General features: G+C 40.0%; 1 protein-coding gene across 3 annotated transcripts in view; it reads right to left on the bottom strand.

Annotated features, from left to right (window-relative positions):
- LOC133072623 (GTPase IMAP family member 7-like) overlaps positions 1-18,370 on the bottom strand; it is a 38,139-nt gene that overhangs the window by 6,746 nt on the left and 13,023 nt on the right. Inside the window, exon 1 of one of the 3 annotated variants that reach the window (XM_061166080.1) lies at positions 9,615-9,701. The exons of the other annotated variants lie outside the window; for them this stretch is intronic. The gene's annotated coding sequence lies outside the window, so the exon portion shown is untranslated. Of the gene's footprint in view, positions 1-9,614; positions 9,702-18,370 lie in introns of those variants that run through there. 3 annotated transcript variants of the gene reach the window in all.

Consider the following 18,370-nt stretch of genomic DNA (forward strand, 5'->3'; position numbering starts at 1 on the left):
CCTCCCTCCCCGCAGTGCGACTTAACAAGCGAACCTAAACAAGAGACCACCTCCGCCCGCTAGTGTCAGGGTGGAAATTAGACACTGAAGAGACCTGCAAACAGAAGCCAAATAAACAAAGGGAACCCCTTCAGAAGTGACTGGTGCAATAGATTAAAATCCCTGTAGTTAACACCGACTACACTGGAAGGGGCCTATAGATATCGAGAAGTGTAAGCTGAAACAAGGAGCTATCTGAAACTGAGCGGATCCCACACTACCCACAACAGCTCCAGAGAAATTCCTAGATATATTTTTAGTATCATTACTATTATTTTTTAATTAAAAACAAGTTTTTTGCCCTCTTTCTTTTCTTTTTCTTTCTTTTAAACTCCTCTATTTCTCCTCTATTACTCCTTAATTTTCATTTTTAGAACACACTATAACCTGTACCAAAAAAAAGACCCTATTTTTAAAGTGAACTTCATATATATTTCTTAAATTTTTTGTGGCTTTGTTGTTTTTTAATATTGTATTTTTAAGAGTCTAACCTCTACTCTAGATTTTTAATCTTTGTTTTTCAGTATTTGATATCAATTTTGCACATTTAAGAATCCAACCTTCAGTACCCATTTTTACTCAGGAGTGTGATTACTGGTTTGATTACTGTCTCCCCTTTTTGACTCTCCTTTCTCTCCCCCAGGTCACCTCTGTTTCCTCCCTCCCCATTCTCTTCTCAACCCAATTCTGTGAATCTCTGTGGGGGCTCTGGGCTGCAGAGAACACTTGGGGAACAGAGTACAACCTAGATCTGTCTCTCTTCTCTTGAATCCCCCTTTTTCTTCTCCTGTTCATCTCTGTCTCCTTCCTCGCTCTCCTCTTCTTCATGTAACTCTGTGAACCTCTCTGGGTGTCCCTCACAGTGGAGAATCCTTTCACCATTAACCTAGAAGTTTTATTATCAGTGCTGTATGGAGGGAGAAGTCTTGAGGCTACTGAAAGAATAAGACTGAAATCCAGAGACAAGAGGCTTAAGCCCAAAACCTGAGGACACCAGAGAACTCCTGACTACAGGGACCATTAAATAATAAGAGATCATCCAAAAGCTTCCATACCTACACTGAAACCAACCACCACTCAAGAGCCAGTAAGTTCCAGAGCAAGACATACCACACAAATTCTCCAGCAACACAGGGACATAGCCCTGAGCATCAATATACAGGCTACCCAAAGTCACACAAAACCCATAGACCCATCTCAAAACTCATTACTAGACACTCCATTGCACTCCAGAGACAAGAAATCCAGCTCCACCCACCAGAACACCAACACAAGCTTCCCTAACCAGCAAACCTCAACAAGCCAAACATCCAGTCCCACCCACTGGGAGAAACCTCCACAATAAAAAGGAACCACAGACTACCAGAATACAGAAAGGCCACCCCAAACCCAGCAATCTAAATAAAATGAAAAGGCAGAGAAATACCCAGCAGGTAAAGCAACATGAAAAATGCCCACCAAGCCAAACAAAAGAGGAGGCAATAGGGAATCTACCTGAAAAAGAATTTAGAATAATGATAATAAAATGATCCAAAATCTTGAAAACAAAATAGAGTTACAGATAAACAACGTGGAGACAAGGATTGAGAAGATGCAAGAAATGTTTAACAAGGACCTAGAAGAAATAAAAAAGTTAATTTAAAATGAATAATGCAATAAATGAGATCAAAAGCACTCTGGAGGGAACCAACAGTAGAATAACGGAGGCAGAAGATAGGATAAGTGAGCTAGAAGATAAAATGGTGGAAATAAATGAAGCAGAGAGGAAAAAAGAAAAAAGAATTAAAAGAAATGAGGGCAACCTCAGGGACCTCTGAGACAATGTGAAATGCCCCAACATTTGAATCATAGGAGTCCCAGAAGAAGACAAAAAGAAAGGCCATGAGAAAATACTTGAGGAGATAATAGATGAAAACTTCCTCAAAATGGGGAAGGAAATAGTGACACAAGTCCAAGAAACCCAGAGAGTCCCAAACAGGATAAACCCAAGGCAAAACACCCCAAGACACATATTAGTCAAATTAACAAAGATCAAACACAAAAAACAAATATTAAAAGCAGCAAGGGAGAAACAACAAATAACACACAAGGGGGATTCCCATAAGGATAACAGCCGATCTTTCAATAGAAACTCTTTAGGCCAGAAGGGAATGGCAGGACATACTCAAAGTAATGAAAGAGAATAACCTACAACCCAGATTACTGTACCCACCAAGGATCTCATTCAGATATGAAGGAGAATGCAAAAGCTTTACAAACAAGCAAAAGTTGAGAGAATTCAGCACCACCAAACCAGCTCTTCAACAAATGCTAAAGGATCTTCTCTAGACAGGAAACACAGAAAGGTTGTATGAACGCAAACCCCAAAAAACAAAGCAAATGGCAACGGGACCATTCTTATCAATAATTACCTTAAATGTAAATGGGTTGAATGCCCCAACCAAAAGACAAAGATTGGCTGAATGGATACAAAAGCAAGACCCCTATATATGCTGTCTATCAGAGACCCACCTCGAAACAAGGGACACATACAGACTGAAAGTGAAGGGCTGGAAAAAAATATTTCACACAAATGGAGAACAAAAGAAAGCAGGAGTTGCAATACTCATATCAGATAAAATAGACTTTCAAATAAGAGATGTGAAAAGAGACAAAGAAGGACACTACATAATGATCAAAGGATGAATCCAAGAAGAAGATATAACAATTATAAATATATATGCACTCGACATAGCAGCACCGCAATATGTACAGCAAACGCTAATAAGTATGAAAGAGGAAATTAATAGTAACACAATAATAGTGGGAGACTTTAATACCCCACTCACAACTATGGATAGATCAACTAAACAGAAAATTAACAAGGAAACACAAATTTTAAATGACACAATGGTCCAGCTAGGCCTAATTGATATCTATAGGACATTTCACCAAAAAACAATCAATTTCACCTTTTTCTCAAGTGCACATGGAACCTTCTCCAGAATAGATCACATCCTGGGCCATAAATCTAGCCTTGGTAAATTAAAAAAATTGAAATCATTCCAGTCATCTTTTCTGACCACAATGCAGTAAGATTAGATCTCAATTACAGGAAAAAAACTATTAAAAATTCCAACATATGGAGGCTAAATAACACACTTCTGAATAACCAAGAAATCATAGAAGAGATCAAAAAAGAAATCAAAATATGCATAGAAATGAATGAAAATGAAAACACAACAACCCCAAACCTATGGGACACTGTAAAAGCAGTGCTAAGGAGAAGGTTCATAGCAATACAGGCTTACCTCAAGAAACAACAAAAAAGTCAAATAAATAACCTAACTCTACACCTGAAGCAACTAGAGAAGGAAGAAATGAAGAACCCCAGGGTTGGTAGAAGGAAAGAAGTCTTAAAAATTAGGGCAGAAATAAATGCAAAAGAAACAAAAGAGACCATAGCAAAAATCAACAATGCTAAAGCTTGGTTTTTTGAAAAGGTAAATAAAACTGACAAACCGTTAGCCAGACTCATCAAGAAACAAAGGGAGAAGAACCAAATCAACAAAATTAGAAATGAAAATGGAGAGATCACAACAGACAACTCTGAAATACAACGGATCTTACGAGACTACTACCAGCAGCTGTATGCCAATAAAATGGACAACTAGGAAGAAATGGACAAATTCTTAGAAAAGTATAATTTTCCAAAACTGGACCAGGAAGAAATAGAAGATCTTAACAGACCCATCACAAGCATGGAAATCAAAACTATAATCAGAAATCTTCCAGCAAACAAAAGTCCAGGACCAGATGGCTTCACAGCTGAATTCTACCAAAAATTTAAAGAGCTAACACCTATCTTACTCAAACTCTTCCAGAAAATTGCAGAAGAAGGCAAACTTCCAAACTCATTCTGTGAGGCCACCATCACCCTAATACCAAAACCAGACAAAGGTGTCACAAAAAAGAAAACTACAGGCCAATATCACTGATGAACATAGATGCAAAAATCCTTAACAAAATTCTCACAAACAGAATCCAACAACATATTTAAAAAGATCATACATCATGACCAAGTGGGCTTTATCCCAGGAATGCAAGGATTCTTTAATATCTGCAAATCATCAATGTAATACACCACATTAACAAATTGAAAGATAAAAACTATATGATTACCTCAATAGATGCAGAAAAAGTCTTTGACAAAATTCAACATCCATTTATGATTAAAAAAAAAAAAAAACTCTCCAGAAAGCAGGAATAGAAGGAACATACCTCAATATATGACAAACCCACAGCAAGCATTATCTTCAATTGTGAAAAAGCATTTCCCTTAAAGTCAGGAACAAGACAAGGGTGCCCACTCTCACCACTACTTATTCAACATAGTTTTGGAAGTGTTGATCACAGCAATCAGGGCAGAAAAAGAAGTAAAAGAAATCCAGATAGGAAAAGAAGAAGTAAAACTCTCACTGTTTGCAGACGACATGATCATCTACATAGAAAACCCTAAAGACTCTTCCAGAAAATTATTAGAGCTAACCAATGAATATAGTAAAGTCACAGGATATAAAATTAACAGACAGAAATCCCTTGCATTCCTATACACTAACAATGAGAAAACAGAAAGAGAAATTAAGGAAACAACACCATTCACCATTGCAACAAAAAGAATAAAATACTTAGGAGTATATCTACCTAAAGAAACAAAAGACCTATACATAGAAAACTATAAAACAGTGATGAAAGAAATCAAAGAGGACACAAATAGATGGAGAAATATACCGTGTTCACGGGCTGGAAGAATCAATATTGTGAAAATGAGTATACTACCCAAAAGCAATCTATAGATTCAGTGCAATCCCTATCAGGCTGCCAATGGTATTCTTCACAGAACTAAAACAAATAATTTCACAATTTGTATGGAAATACAAAAAACCTCAAATAGCCAAAGCAATCTTGAGAAAGAAGAATGGAACTGGAGGAATCAACCTGCCTGACTTCAGGCTCTCCTACAAAGCCACACTCATCAAGACAGTATGGTACTGGCACAAAGACAGAAATATAGATCAATGGAACAGAATAGAAAGCCCAGAGATAAATCCACGTCCCTATGGACACCTTACCTTCAACAAACGAGGCAAGGATATACAATGGAAAAAAGACAACCTCTTTAACAAGTGGTGCTGGGAAAACTGGTCAACCACTTGTAAAAGAATGAAACTAGAACACTTTCTAACACTACCCACAAAAATAAACTCAAAATGGATTAAAGATCTAAATGTAAGACCAGAAACTATAAAACTCCTAGAAGAGAACATAGGCAAAACACTCTCTGACATGAATCACAGCAGGATCCTCTATGACACACCTCCCAGAATATTGGAAATAAAAGCAAAAATAAACAAATGGGACCTAATGAAACTTAAAAGCTTTTGCACAACAAAGGAAACCATAAGCAAGGTGAAAAGACAGCCTTCAGAATGGGAGAAAATAATAGCAAATGAAGCAACAGACAAAGGACTAATCTCAAAAATATACAAGCAACTCCTGCAGCTCAATTCCAGAAAAATAAATGACCCAATCAAAAAATGGGCCAAAGAACTAAACAGACATGTCTTTGGAGACATGTCTCCAAAGAAGATGTACAGATGGCTAACAAACACATGAAAAGATGCTCAACATCACTCATTATCAGAGAAATGCAAATGAAAAACACAATGAGGTACCATTACACGCCAGTCAGGATGGCTGCTATCCAAGTTCTGATGTTAAAGCTGAAACTCCAATACATTGGCCACCTGATGCAAAGAGCTGACTCATTTGAAAAGACCCTGTTGTCAGTTTGAGTGTGATTATGCCCATCATGACAGGTCCCTGTAGAGCAATCCCCTGCCTAGAACACCCAACTGTTTCACTGAGCCCTTGAAGACTTAGCATTTATTATTAGACTTAATTGAATCAGATTACCCATCACCCCCATGTGAATACAAGCCAGCAGGTGGACATGCACAGACACACACTGCTTTGAGTGATGAACAGACAAAACAAACACTGTTGTTCCTGAGAAAATGGAGATACTGTGGTAAATCAGACTGGGACCCCAAGTCACGTGCTCTTTGCTCCTGCAGACCTAGGGTGATTAATCTGCCCAGCTTGCCTGGGACAGGCCTGGCTTTAGCCAGGTCCTTCTCCCAGAAAAACCCCAGGCCCAGGCAACGCACAGGGGTTGGTGGTCCTGTGATCCACTTGCTGCCTGTGTCTGCTCTCTGCCCAAGAGGCTGGTGAATGGAAAGCGTCCACTGTGCCCTTCTCCCTGGCTTTCAGTTGGATGTAGCCAACGGGAAACAATTACATGAAGTTAGTGAAAGGGAAAAGGGTGGGTTTATGGCACTTGGCCCCCTGAATCATCACACTTCTCAACACCTCAGCTACTATCAGGAAGCCTTTCCATCAGCTGCTCTCACCAGAGCCTGGTAACCACTTCTTCCTGTCACCATTTACGCTTAGAGGAAGCCATCGTACCCCGGGTTTCCCGGTTCCAAAGTACTGTTATCTCTTGTTTGTTTCTGAAATCCTGCTCCCTAACCATGTAAACACTGCCGTTATTAAATTGTCCTCACATTACCCTATTTGAAGGTGCCATCTGTTTCCTGCCGGGACCGTGATGGATCCACCCTGTATTTCAGGAGGGGCAGGGCACTCTGCTTTGGAACCTCACTGGAGCATACGGGATGGAGGAGGGGCATCTCCCAAAGGCAAAGGAGATGCCATTCCGCAAAAGGCAAAGGGTGAAATCTAGGCCAATGCTACTCAGACAGTCATTGATGGAGCGGTACTGGTACATGAACTGATGTTTCTGGTCAATGAGGAGATAAGAAGAAAAGTAAGATGAAACATTTAGAAATTCTTACAGCAATTTCATATTTTATAAGCAAAATTTAAGTGTTTTACAAAATAATCAGTCCAGTTAGGTACATTAGAAATTGAAATCCTTGAAAGCTGTTCCTTCTCAACAGACAGCTTGAGAAGCCATGATGGAAACCAAGATGTTACATATGATGTTGTGTGTAAATTTCAAAAACCTCTTCTATTGAAAAGTTGACTTAGAAGTACATGTTTTTAGACAATACAAATAAAAATCAACACGTTAAAAAAAAAAAAAGAAAGAAAAGACCCTATTGCTGGGAAAGATTGAGGGCAGGAGAGGAAGGGGACGACAGAGGATGAGATGGCTGGATGGCATCACCCACTCGATGCACAAGGGTTTGGGTAGACTCCAGGAGTTGGTGATGGACAGGGACCCTGGCGTGCTGTGATTGATGGGGCCACAAAGAGTCGGACACAACTGAGTGAATGAACTGAACTGAATACAGTCCATGGGGTTGCAAAGAGTCAGACATGACTGAGTGACTTTCACTCACCACTATATATAAAATACATAAGCAACAAGGATTTACTGTATAGTAAAAAGGAACTATATTCAAAATCTTGTAATAACTATAATGGAAAAGAATCAGAAATGTGTGTATATATATATGTATGTGTGTGTGTGTGTGTGTGTGTGTGTATCTACTAAATCACTTTGCTGCAATTATAGTAAATCGACTATACTTCAGTAAATATATTTTAGAAAACAAACAATATCTAAAAGTAGAGAAACAAAAGACCAATAAAATATACTCAATAGAAAATGGGGTAAGAGATATCAATGAACAAGTTCAAGAAAAAATGTAAATATCCTTTGAATATATAAGAAGATATTAACATTTGCTCGTAGAAAAATATATCAAAACATAAAAAAACCATAAAATTAATTAATTAATAAAGTTATACTATGACGCTATTTCTTATGTACAGGTTTGGCAAAATTCAAGTTTGTTGGCATAATCTATTGGTAAAAGGTATAGGGGAGGGACTCCCTGGTGGCCCAGTGGTTAAGAATCTGCCTTGCAATGCTAGGGATGCAGGTTCTACCCCTGGTTGAGGAACTGAGATCCCACATGCCATGGAGCAACTAATCCCACCACAACCAGAGAGTCCGTGTGTCCCAAGGAAAGATCCCACATGAGGCAACAAAGATCCCATGTGCTGCAACTAAGACCCAATGCAGGCAAATAGATAGATAACTATTTTAAAACAAAAGATTTAGGGTAGACAGGTCCTCGCCTGCCTGTCTATTGGGAAGAGAAAAACAGTCTAAAAGAACCAGAGGAGAAGTTAGCAAGAACTTGCAACAGTACATATGCATTTACCCTTTGATTATCAATCACAATTTTAAGACTTATCCCAGAGGTACACCAACAAAAAAGAAAGAAAGAAAGAAAATTATGCAGAAAGCATAATGCAGAAAGCATAATATGCACCACTGTTGAAACCTCAAAAGACCAAAAACTTATCAATTGACCATCATTAGGGACCTGATTGAATTAACTAAAGTATATTCACACAGTGAAGTACTAGCCAACTGTAAAAAGGAATGAAGTATATTTTTATGTCCAGTATGGAGACATCTGTAGAATACATCATTAAGTTAAAAAGCAAAGTGAAGAAAATAATGTACAGTTTACTAGCATTTCTCTAACAAGGAGGAATGTGACCTACATGTATAAATGTAATATATGTGTTTTTCATTCATCTGTAGAAGCAATGGCAGAATAATCTGAAAACTAAACAAATAATTAGTTACTTAGATGGGGATGGGAAAAAGAGGAAGGAGGGCACAGGGATAGATGTTGGGAACTAGACTTGTTGGGATATACTTACATTTCATAGATTTGATCTTAAAGCCATATAAATAGTTTAAACAATTATACAGTAAAAATTATGTTTCAAAATACTAGTAAAAATCAAAAGCAAATGAAGCAAACGAGCCTAATTGTATTTTGTGTTGTGAATGAACCACACAAAAGACTGTTCCAAGAGGCTTGACAATGCAGTCATTTCTTTGTCCATCCCCAGTGGGATATATTTAACTTCTCCCACTACTCTCCCTCCAGAAAAACCTGCAAAAAATTATTTTCAGGAATCCTATTCTTGACTATGTGTGTTTGTATAGTTTCGAACTTCATTGAAAAGGCATAAAAATGAGCATCCCAGTAGCAATGAGCACCCTTAATGCCAGATTTCAGTCTTCAAATACCATTTACCACCAAAAAATTAGTTGATTTGCAATCAACTATACTGCAATATAAAATAGAAATTAAATTTTAAAAAAGAGAGATTAGGACCAGGTGGCCTCTATTTGCCTTGCAACTCTAAAGACCTGCCCTGGGAATGCATTTCTTCTTAAGAGAAATGTCTGGGTTATCAAGTGTACTCAATGTCTATCCCAACAACAGCTGGGTGGAAGGTGTAGTATTCAGGAAAAGATTGTCATGTTAAAATGAGATGCATGGATATTATGTTAACAAAATCCTTACTCCCCTCCCTACCCTCCACCACTCCTGCTCTGGCAGCATCCTCTTGGTGGAGTTGCTTGCACAACACGTGTGGTCCCTTCTCAGGCCAGAATCCGCCCTCTCCAAGTCCAGGTATCCTACTGCCCCTACAGCTCTGTCACTCTGGAGCCTCTTCTCAGCCAGGCTCACCTGCTTTTGAAGGATTTGATGAGCTGTCCGGTTTCTTCCAGAGATCTGTTTGAGCCCCTGTTTTTGCTTTAACTGCTGCACCTCTGAAACCTCGGAGCCAGGAAGCAAATTGGGTGGGGCTAGTGAAAACCCTTTTTTTTTTTTTTTTTTTTTAAAGAGACAGAAATATTGCCCATAAATGTTGTTTAGGTTTGCCAAGTTGGAAGCTTTTTCTCCATGTGCCTGCAGTCACATCAAAATTTCCAAAAATTACACTTCTTGTTTGGGGTTATAGTAAATGACCTAAGTCTTGCCCAGAAATCCAGACACAGTGTCTGATCCTCTCTCCTGGGAGCTGTGAGAGACTACAGGGCACTTCAGGAAAGAAGTAAGTCAGACACTTGACTCCCTGTTTCCTGGGGATACTGCCTGTTCTACTGTTGGGTGGAAAGTAGAACTTGTAAGTGATGAACCTGACCATTTAGTTGAAGAGATTTCCAAGCAAAGTGTGGAAGGTGCAGCCTGATTCCTCCTCCTGCTTATAGTGAATTGCAAGAGGAAAGAGGTTGAGGTGATGCATCTAGAAGCTGAGGATTGCCAGCAGCCCCAGAAGCCCCGAAGAGGCCAGAAAGCAGCCTCCCTGAGAGCCTTCAGAGAGCACAGCTCTGCCAGGATCTTGAGTTTGAACTCTCAGAACTGGAGGTAATAAATGTCTTTCTTTTAAGCTCCATAGTGAAAGTGAAAGTTGCTCAGTCATATCCCACTCTTTGGGGCCGCATGGACTATACAGTCCATGGAATTCTCCATGCCAGAATACTGGAGTAGGTAGCCTTTCCCTTCTCCAGGGAATCTTTCCAACCCCGGGATTGAACTCAGGTCTCCCACACTGCAGGCAGATTCTTTACCAGCTGATCCACCAGGGAAACCCAAGAATGCTGGAGTAGGTAGCCTATCCCTTCTCCAGTGGATCTTCCCAACCTAGGAAATGAACCGGAGTCTTTTGCATTGCAGGTGGATTCTACCAACTGAGCTATCAGGGAAGTCCTTTCAAGTTCCATTCAGTTCAGTTCAGTTCAGTCGCTCAGTCGTGTCCGCCTCTTTGTGACCCCATGGACTGCAGCATGCCAGGCCTCCCTGTCCATCACCAACTCCCGGAGTTTACTCAAACTCATGTCCACTGAGTCAGTGATGCCATCCAACCATCTCATCCTCTATCGTGCCCTTCTGTTCCTACCTTCAATCTTTCCTAGCATCAGGGTCTTTTCAAATGATTCAGCTCTTCACATCAGGTGCCCAAAGTATTGGAGTTTCAGCTTCAACATCAGTCCTTTCAGTGAACATTCAGGGACTGATTTCCTTTAGGATGGACTGGTTGGATCTCCTTGCAGTCCAAGGGACTCTCAAGAGTCTTCTCCAACACCACAGTTGAATAGCATCAACTCTTTGGTGCTCAGCTTTCTTTATAGTCCAATTCTCACATCCATACATGACTACCAGAAAAACCATAGCCTTGACTAGATGGACCTTTGGTGGCTAAGTAATGTCTCTGCTTTTTATTATGCTGTCTAGGTTGGTCATAACTTTTCTTCCAAGGAGCAAGTGTCTTTTAATTTCATGACTGCAGTCATCATCTTGCAGTGAAGGGTCATCCTTTAGCCCTGACATAGAGATAGGATCGTTCTGAAGCCACTTTGTGTGATATTATAGTTGCTGTAGATTTCATATACTTAATTGATGCATGATATATCTTTTTCAACTCTGCTACATTAGCCTACGTTAACCATCAACTTCCAGATGTTCAAGCTGGATTTAGAAAAAGCAGAGGAACCAGAGATCAAATTGCCAACATCTGCTGGATCATCGAAAAAGCAAGAGAGTTCCAGAAAAACATCTCTTTCTGTTTTATTGACTATGCCAAAGCCTTTGACTCTGTGGATCACAATAAACTGTGGAAAATTCTTCAAGAGATGGGAATACCAGACCACCTGACCTGCCTCTTGAGAAATCTGTATGCAAGTCAGGAAACAACAGTTAGAACTGGACATGGAACAGCAGACTAGTTCCAAATAGGAAAAGGAGTACATCAAGGCTGTATATTGTCACCCTGCTTATTTAACTTATATGCAGAGTACATCATGAGAAACGCTGGGCCGGATGAAGCACAAGCTGGAATCTAGATTGCAGGGAGAAATATCAATAACCTCAGATATGCAGATGACACAATCCTTATGGCAGAAAGTGAAGAAGAAATAAATAATGTGCATGAAGGAAAAGAGGAGAATGAATTCAAAGACTTAGACTGTGGTTTTAGATCCTGCACAGGGCGGTGGAGGGTTGAGGGGTGCTTTGTGTGTGCTGTCTAAGATTTCTGGGCCTCAAAAAGGATTGTAATCTCTCTTCTGCCTGGAGAATAGAGCCGGAGCCCCTGAAATCACTCCAGGCAGATGGAGGTGGATGCTGATTGTGGTGCTTCAGAGATGTGACCCATGGTGCTTTCAGTGTTCTGTGATGCTGATTCTTGACATGGCCCTAGATGTTCACCACTGACCAGGCAGCTGCCCTCAGAATTTCCACCAACATTAATGACAACCAGTAAGGCCCACAGGGTTAGCTATGCTGTGAGAGGTGGGCAGAGACTGGTAAGTGAGACCGAATTGGCTCTTTCTTGACCAAAGTCATCTACATGCACTCCAAGTGGAAAAGGAGTGGGTGCATGGTGAAATTAAGATATAGATGTAGAGTGGAGACAATCTTATCCTCTCTTCTCTTCAACAACAAAGGAGATTAGCTTCAGCAATTGGTAGGAAAAAGGGGAAATGATCATTTACCCCTTACTTTTCCATCTTTCACCACAGTGTCATGAGTGTTTTCCAAGGCCAGAAAAGTCCCTTGGAGTTTAAGGGATACTTAAGAGTTTGACTTGGAGGGCCATCCACAAGCCCTCTTCTCAGTTCTGATTATCCTTTTGTTGTTCAGTCACTCAGTCATGTCTGACTCTTTGTGACCCCATGGACTATAGCATGGCAGGCTTCCCTGTTGTTCACCAACTCCTGGAGCTTGCTCAAACTCATGTCCATTGAGTCAGTGATGCCATCCAACTACCTCGTCCTCTGTTGTCCCCTTCTCCGGCCCTCAGTCTTTCCCAGCATCAGGGTGTTTTCCAATAAGTCAGCTCTTTGGATCCCTGGTGATCATTTAGGGAATCATAATGCTGCTGATAGGGTGCTGAAGCATTTCTGTTGTCTTTTTGTTATTGGTTTCTAGCCTGATAACACTGTGGGCAGAGAGAAAGAATGGTTTAAGTTTGTTGAGGTTTGTTTTACAGCCCAGGATATGGTCTATCTTGGTGCACTTTCCATGCGCACTTGAAACAAGTGTGGTAGAATATCCTCTAAATATCAGTTTGATCCTGTTGCTTGATGGTGTCACTGAACTCTTCTATATCCTTGCTCATTTTCACTGTAGTTATTCTATCAATTGTGGAGAGAGAGGAGTGGGAAGTCTCTAAATGTAATTCTGTATTTGTCTATTTCTTCTTTCAGTTCTGTCAGTTTTTGCTTCACAAATTTTACATCTCTATTTTTGGGAATACATATTTAGGATTGCTTTGTCTTCTTGGTGGATTGATCTTTTTATCACTATATAATGTCTCTCTGTATCAATTAATAGTAATTTTCTATATTCTAAAGTCTATTTTGTGTGCATGCATGCTAAATCGCTTCAGTCATGTCCAGCTCTTTGTAACCCTATGGACTATACCCCACCAGGCTCCTCTACCCATGGGGTTCTCCAGGCAAGAATATCAGAGTGGGTTGCCATGCCCTTCTCCAGGGGATTTTCCTGACCCAGAGGTTGAACCCATGTCTCTCATGTCTCCTGCATCGTCAAGCAGGTTCTTTACTACTAGCACCACCTGGAAAGCCCAAAGTCTATTTTATTTGATGTTAATTTAGTCATTTCTTCTTTCCACTGTATGATTAATATTTGCAGGATTGAACTTTTCCACCCTTTTATTTTCAACCTGTTTCTACCATATTTGAAACAATTTTCTTGTTAGAAGTATATAGTTGGGGTGTGTTTTAATATACTCTGCCAATCTCTGCTTTTAATTGGTGTATTCAGATATCTTATATTTGGTATAATTACCAAGATGTTAGGACACAAGTCTGCCATTTTATTTTATTTTTCTTTCTGTTTTCTCCATTTTTCATTTCTGTATTATCCCATTACATTCCTGTGGGGGTAGCTGGCCATTTTTAGATTGCTATTTTGACTTATGGGCTTCCTTGGTGGCTCAGTGGTAAAGTACCCACACCTGCCAATGCAAGAAAAACAAGTTTAAACCCTGGGTTGGGAAGATCCCCTGGAGAAGGAAGTGGGGACCCACTACAATATTCTTGCCTGGGAAATCCCATGAACAAAGGAGTCTGGCGGTCCTACAGTCCATAGGGTTGCCAAGAATTGGACATAACTGAAGCAACTTAGCACACAGTGTAACTTTTAAAACGGCAGTTCTGGGTATTGTAATATGTGTATTTAACTTATCACAGCCCACCTATATTATTATTTTACCAGTTGGAGATAAGTATACAAACTTTACTTCCCCTTCATCCCTTTAACTTCCCCTGTTTACAATAAAATTATCTAAAATTTCCTTCCTCTACATAAATTTAGAACCACATCAGTCTGTGTTATAATATTTTCTTCAACCATTAAACATAATTTAGAAAGCTCAAGAGGAAAAGGAAAGTCTACTTACCCCCTCTTTTTTTTTTTTTTTTTTTTTTGCTACTTTCTTCCTTCTTGGTACTCGAAGTCTTCTTTTACTCTTTCCTTCTGCTTCAGAACATCCCTTGGTCATTCTTTTAGTTAGATCTGCTGGTTGCAAATTCCCTTGGTTAATATTCCTTTACCTGAGAATGTACTAATTGTCCTTTCATTCTTGAAGGATGTTTTCCCTGGTTATAGATTGTGGGTTGACAGCTCTTTTCTTTCAGTTCAGTCCTTCAGTTGTGTCTGACTCTTTGCGACCCCATGGATGGCAGCACGCCAGGCTTCCCTGTCCTTCACCAACTCCTGGAGCTTGCTCAGACTCATGTCCAAGGGTCGGTGATGCCATCCAAACATCTCATCTTCTGCCATCCCCTTTTCCTCTAGCCTTCAATCTTTCCCAGCATCAGGATCTTTTCCAGTGAGTCAGTTCTTCACATCAGGTGGCCAAATGTTGGAGTTTCAGCTTCAGCATCAGTTCTTCCAATGGATATTCAAGACTGATTTCCTCTAGGATGGACTGGTTTGATCTTCTGGCAGTCTAAGGGACTCTTCAGAGTCTTCTCCAACACCACAGTTCAAACATATCAATTGTTTGGTGCTCAGCCTTCTTTATGGTCCAACTCTCACATCCATACATAACTACTGGAAAAACCATAGCTTTGACTAGATGGACCTTTGTTGGCAAAGTAATCTCTGCTTTTTAATATGCTGTCTAAGTTGGTCATAGCTTTTCTTCTATGGAGCAAGCATCTTTTAATTTAATGGTTGCAGTCATCATCTGCAGTGATTTTGGAGCCCACGAAAAGAAAGTCTCTCAATGTTTCCATTGTTTCTCCATCTATTTGCCATGGAGTGATGGGACTGGATGCCATGATCTTAGTTTCCTGAATGTTAAGTTTTAAGCCAGCTTTTTCACTTCCTCTTTCACCCTCACCGAGGGGCTCTTTAGTTCCTCTTCACTTTCTGCCATAAGGGTCGTGTCATCTGCATATCTGAGGTTACTGATATTTCTCCCAGCAATCTTGATTCCAGCTTGTGCTTCATCTAGCCCAGCATTTTGCTTGATGTATTCTGTGTATAAGTTAAATAAGCAGGGTGAAAATATACAGCCTTGACGTACTCCTTTTCCAATTTGGAACCAATCTGTTGTTCCACATCCGGTTCTAACTGTTGCTTCTGACTGGCATACAAATTTCTCAGGAGACAGGTAAGGTGATCTGGTATTCCCATCTCTTGAAGAATTTTCCATGGTTTGTTGTGATCTACACAGTCAAAGGCTCTGGTGTAATCAGTAAAGCAGAAGTAGATGTTTTTCTGGAATTCTCTTGCTTTTCCCATGGCCCAACGGATGTAGGCAATTTGATCTCTGGTTCCTCTGCCTTTTCTAAATCCAGCTTGAACATCTTGAAGTTCACAGTTCATGTACTGCTGAAGCCTGGCTTGGAGAATTTTGAGCATTACTTTACTAGTGTTTGAGATGAGTGTAATTGTGCAGTAGTTTGAACATTCTTTGTCATTGCCCTTCTTTGGGATGGAAGGAATACTGACATTTTCTAGTCCTGTGGCCACTGATGAGTTTTCCAAATTTGCTGGCATATTGAGTGCAGCACTTTCACAGCATCATCTTTTAGAATTTGAAATAGCTCAGTTGGAGTTCTATCACCTCCATTAGCTTTGTTCATAGTGATGCTTCCTAAGGCCCACTTGACTTCACATTCCAAGATTCTGGCTCTAGGTGAGTGATCACACCATCGTGGTTATCTGGGTTGTGAAGATCTTTTTTGTATAGTTCCCCTGTGTATTCTTACCACGTCTTCTTAATATCTACTGTTTCTGTTAAGTCCATACCATTTCTGTCCTTTATTGCGCCCATCTTTGCATGAAATATTCCCTTGGTATCTCTAATTTTCTTGAAGAGATGGCTAGTCTTTCCCATTCTGTCTTTTCTTTCAACACTTGGAAAATATTGTGCCCCTTCCTTCTGGCCTCCACGATTTCTGATGAACAGACCGGGGATGGTCCTGAACCACCATGGAGGCAGAGCATGACATGTCCCTCAAGTATCTGCCATTTCTGTCTCCCTGTCTAAAGAATAGTAGGATCCAGGCACTACCCCCCATCCCACTATGTAAGTAGGGTTGGGGGTAAAAGTCTTCTGTTGTTTCTGAGTTTGTCCTTGCACATGAGCTACTTCATTATCATGGTTTACTTGAATGTCACTCAGTTCTGTGGTGAGTCTCAGATTGATTTAGTTTTGGTCAGCAGCTGACCTCCAGGATCCATGTCCTCCCTAGGTGATTGCTGCCCCCAGCATGACATCCTCAGAGGAGACTAATTTGGAGGCAGTCTGCATTCTCCTTTAGTGTCCTGCTGACCCACACCTATGTAAGACCTGCCATTTCATCTCCCTAAATGGCAACAAGATGTAATTGTTGTGTGCTGACCAGGGATAACTAGAGAAAATCACCACAGGGAAGACATGTTCATTTCCCAGAGCTTTCATAACAAAGTAGCACAAATGATGTGGTTTATAATAACAGAAATTTACTCTCTCACAGGTATGGAGACCAGGCCAGAAGTTCAGAATAAATGTGCTGGCAGGGCCATGCTTCTCCTGAAGGCTGTTAGGAAGGCTCCTTCCTTGCCTCCTCTAGCTTCTAGTGGCCCCTGGCAGCATTATTCCAACCTCTATTTCTGTCTTCATATGACTGTCTTTCCAATGCATGTGTCTATGTCCAATCCCCCTCTTGTAATAGGGACCAGTTGTATGGATTACAGCTCATCCCAGTGGCCTTACTTTAACAATCAAATCTACAAAGACCTTATTTGCAAGTAAGATCACATTCATAGTGTTAAGCCTTCAGCATCCTTTTGGGGAACACAGAGGGAAAAGGCTTAAAAAGTGAAACTGAATATAAATGTTAACAGAGTACAAGGAACTAAAACCCTGTTGAGGACACTCTCATGAGCCCATTCTTGTTTTTGGATGTTTCATGTAAATGCAATCATATCTTCATGTGATCTTTTTCCTGGCTTCTTTCACTTAGCATAATGCTTTCAAAGCTTATTCACATTGTCACATGTAACTGTACTCCATTCCTTTTTAAAAATATATTTTTTAAAAAATATTTATTTATTCACTGCATCAGGTCTTAGTTGCAGCACATAAAATCTTCATTGTGTGCCCGATCTCCCTAGTTGCAGCATGCAGCCTCAGTAGTTGTGGCACACAGGCTCTCTAGTTGTGGCACATGGGCTGTGAAGCAGGAGGGCTCAGTAATTATGGAGCCCAGTCTTAGCTGTTTCATGGCATGTGAAATCTTAGTTTGAAAACTAGAGATCGTACCTGTGTCCCCTGCTTTGGAAAGTGGATTCTTAACCACTGGACCACCATGGAAGTCCCTACCCCATTCCTTTTTATGGCTAAGTAATACTCCATTATATGTATATATACATTGTGTGTGTGTGTGTGTGTGTGTATTCATTAATTAGTTGTCCATTTGGGTTGTTTTCACTTTATTTTACTATTATGAATAATGATGCTTTACCATTCATGTAGAATTTTTGGACTGAACATGTGTTGTCAGTCCTCTTGGATATATACCTAGGAAGTGAAATTACTGCATCATATGGTAATATATGTTTAACTCTTTGAGGCAATGCCAAACTGTTTTCTACAGCAGTTGTGTCATTTTACATCCTTACCAGCTGTGGACAAGGGTTAAATTTATCCACATGCTCATCAGTATCTGTTATTTTTTCTCTTAAAAAAAAGGGAATATGAAGTGGTATCTTGTTTTGATTTGCATTTCCCCAACGACAAATGATGTTCATTATTTTTTTTTATGTGTTTATTGGCCATTTTTGTATCTTATTTGAAGAAACTCCTATTCAAATCTTTCACTCATTTAAAAATTGGGTTATTTGTCTTCTTGTTGTAGAGTTGTAAGAGTTCATTATATATTCTGGATATGAGATCTTTATCAGGTTGGCAAATATTTTTG

The sequence above is a fragment of the Dama dama genome, chromosome 18, assembly GCF_033118175.1.
Source record: "Dama dama isolate Ldn47 chromosome 18, ASM3311817v1, whole genome shotgun sequence".
NCBI lineage: Eukaryota > Metazoa > Chordata > Mammalia > Artiodactyla > Cervidae > Dama > Dama dama.